Below are 3,963 nucleotides of genomic sequence, written 5' to 3'. Positions count from 1 at the left end.
CTCTTTTACCCAGAAGGTAGCATATGATTAAGAACCATTGGTATTGAAGGAAGAAGCCAAAGCAGTTGTTGAAAGCATTGGTGGAAAACAACCCCCCATAAATTGATGAAATAGCACTTCAGATGCTTCAAGATATGGATGCAACACTGGAAATGTTCACTTTAAAGAAATTTGGAAGACAGTTCTTTGACCAGACAACTAAAAGAGATCCTGATATATGCCCATTCCAAAGAAATGATTCAACAGATTGTGACAATTAGCAAACAATATCATTTATTGTCAGGCATGAGTAAAATTTTGCTGAAAATAATTTTGAAATGGTCACAGATCATATACTGCAAAGATGCAAGTCAGATTTAGGAAAGAAAGTGGAATTAGAGATATCATTGCTAATGTTAGATGGATCATAGCTGAAAAGCAAATAATACCAGAAACATGTTTGTGTGGATTTCATTGTCTTATTAAGTTGGATATAAGGAATCTGGTTACAGTCTGCATCTTTTTATTTTTAGATAAGTAACCTCCATTACATAAGCATGAAATTGTTTTCATAAAAATTTAACATTTATCAGTTTCATGAAGTTTTAAATTTATTATAGAAATGGAGTTCTGGTGTGGCGCCATGGGTTAATGCGCCAGACTGCAAATTCATTTGAACTGCAAAGTCGGCAGTTCAAACTCACCGGCTGCTCCTCGGAAACCCTATACAGGGTTGCTATGGGTCGTAATCGACTCGATGGCACTTAATAACAACACATAGAAATGTTTGGAGTCCAGTGTGGCACTGCAGGATAAACCCTGGACTGTTAACCTCAATAAAATTTGGAAAATAAGTTATTCAAAAAATACTCAAATACTTGTAATTTTAAAATAACTATAAATAAACCAGGGATCAAAGAGGCCTTCACATGAAAAATTAGGAAACATTTTAAATTGAAAAATATATTAAATCAAAATCAAACTTTGTGGAATGCAGGAAAAGGAAAGCTTAGAAATTTGTGGCTATGCTAATATATTATGTTTACATTGCAAAAGAAACAAAGATCTCAAATCAACTTGAGAAATTAGATGAGTAAAAAGTAGAGGAAATAATGCAGATAAAAATAGGTAACTAAATCGGAAAAACAATAAGGATCATTCATTACAAAGATTTTAAAAAATTGATAAACTCCATCAGATTGTTCAGGAAAGAAAAAAAAAGGCACAAATTACTAGTATTAGGCATGAAAAGAAATTATGACATATCTCAATGGAATGAGTACAATATTAGCCTGATATGAAATCCAGATAAAGAAAGAAAAATGAATAGACTGATACCCTCATGAATATAGAGACATAGATACTAAATAAAATATTGGAAAATTATATGTCACAATAAATAATAAGGAAAATACACAACAATACTAACACAAAACCCCAAGTGGGACTTAATAAGATAAGGTTGGTTCAACATTAAAATTTTCAACTGGTAAAATTTTCCATGGTAACAGGGAAAATAATCATATATTATAATAACAAAATACGAGAAAAATGTACTTGATAAATACCAACAATTTTTCTTGCTACAAAATTTCAAAAGAACAAGAAATAGTTGGAAAATCCCACAGCCTGATAAAGGGCATCTACAGAAAATTTTCAGGTAACCTTGCAGTTATTTTATTTATTTATTTTTTTAAAACGTCTCTCTGGCTTGTCACTTTATTGTCCAAGTGGGAGAAACTTGAACCTATCGCAGGTTGTGACTGGAGGTGAAGATTGGAAGGACCTGCTGCAGAGGTGGGAGGCTGGGGCACTGAGTCGTTTAATCCGTCTGTACGTTAGACCTCACGGCTTGTTCTCAGAAAGTTCTTAAACACAATTTACAAATCCAGGAAACTCGGATATAATAAAACCAGTAGCTCTGAGATTTTTGTTGCTAAGTGCTGTCGAGTGGGTTCCAATCCTGTACAGGGTTTCCGAGGAGCGGCTGTTGAGACGCTGCAGTTCAAGTCGACTTTGCAGTTCAACGTCAGGACCTGAGCTTTTCCAAGCTGCTGTAGCTGTCCTTTCCCCAAACTGACACATTAGAATCCCCAAAACTCTAATGAATTATTGGTGGAATAATTACTTTAGCCTTCAAAGGAGACATTCCAAATGCCAGTTGCATCTGCTGTGGCAGCACCTCCAATCTTAAGGAGCCAGGCAGATTGTGATAAGAATTTTTTTTTTCTTTTTTTCTTCCAGTTAGCATGCATTAAAATGGACTTTCGGGGGTGCATTTAACTGTATGGTTGGTTTTTTTTTTGTTTTGTTTTGTTTTTTTTGTAGCTTTCTATTGTGAATTGAGTGAAGGTTTATATAGCAGATCATCAGTTTTATATTCAATAAATCATATACTTTGTTTCACTTCAATTATTACAGTCCCCTTCATGGAACATCACTGATCTCGCTTCCTCCCTGTGGTTCTGTTTCTATTCCACTCTCTTTCCTTCTGAATTTTATCTTAGGTAAAAGCTGCCCTTTTGGTCCTGAATGGCTGACCATTCTGTGATTGAGTTGCCATCCCCATTGTATACCTATCTCCTGCTTGGCTGAAAATCAAGCCATGAGGGTGAGTTCAGTTCTAGACCAATTAGTCTTAGGTTCTTTCCTTCAGTCTGTTTCTGACCAGTATGCCTCATCTTTTTAAAATCATTTGCGTTTTGTTCCACATTTTCTCTCACTCTTTCCAGTATCTTTTCATGTGATCCCTTTCAGAGCAGTTGGTAGTGGTAGTCAGGAACCATCTAATTCTTCTGGTTTCAGGGTCTTGGAGACTCACACATTCCAATTAATCCATTAAACTAATTGATTCCAAGCATCTTCAGTTTACATCACTCTTCTTACTGCAACACATAGACCAAGAGTTGTACCTCAGATGGCTGCTCAGGAGCTTTTACAAAAGTAGGCTGTAGAATATTGTTGTTGTGGGACCCTTGCAGATATTGTTGAAAGACTGAATACTTTCTCTGTAACATTAAGTTCAAGGCGGGAGAGTCCATACTCACAACTTCTATGCAACTTTGTGCTGGTTGTCATTATGAGGTAACAAAAGGAAGACCTATAACTGTTTTTATTAGAAAATGACAAGGGTATCTATAGAAAATGCAAAAGCCCAAAAAAGTTGACCAGAAAATCTAATGTAACTAATAAGAGAATTCAACAATTTTAAAGAATATAAAATCACGCTGTATATAGCAATTTTATTGACAAATCTTGTCCAAAAAAAATAAAAATTTAACTCATCAAAACTGTACTGCATCACCAGATACATAGCACAGATCACCAAAACACATAAGATACATTTGCAAGAATAAAACAAAATATGTACAATACCAATATGGGAGAATCAAAGAAGATACAAGTAAATGAAGACATTCACTATATTTATAAATTATAAGATTACTTGACTGTTTCTTCTGTGAGTGTTGATTCTGGTTCCTAGGAAAATGAATCTTTGACAACTTTACTATCTTTCCCATTTATCATGATGTTAAGTATTAGTTCAGTTGTTGAGGTTTTTTTTTTGTTTTTTGTTTTTTTTTTTAACATTAAGGTGAAATCCATACTGAAGGCTGATCTTCATCAGTAAATATTTTAAGTCTCGTCACTTCCAGCAAGCAAAGTCCTGTCATATGCATATTGTAGACTGTTACTGAGTCTTATTCCATTCCTGCTGCCATGTCCTTTCTTCATATAATCCAGCTTCTCAAATTATTGTCTTAGCCTACAGGTTGAATAAGCATGGCGAAATGATACAACCTTGGTACACACCTTTCCTGATGGTAAACCATTCAGCATCCCCTTGTCCTGTTGAAACAATTGCCTATGTACAGGTTTCTCACAAGCAAATTAAATATTCTGGAATACCTATTCTTATGTATATCCATCATTATTCATAGTTTATGTCATAATCCACATAGTCAAAAGCCATTGCATAGTCAA

This window comes from Chrysochloris asiatica, unplaced genomic scaffold (assembly GCF_000296735.1).
Source record: "Chrysochloris asiatica unplaced genomic scaffold, ChrAsi1.0 scaffold00226, whole genome shotgun sequence".
Lineage (NCBI taxonomy): Eukaryota > Metazoa > Chordata > Mammalia > Afrosoricida > Chrysochloridae > Chrysochloris > Chrysochloris asiatica.
Note: the sequence above shows the minus strand (reverse complement) of the source record.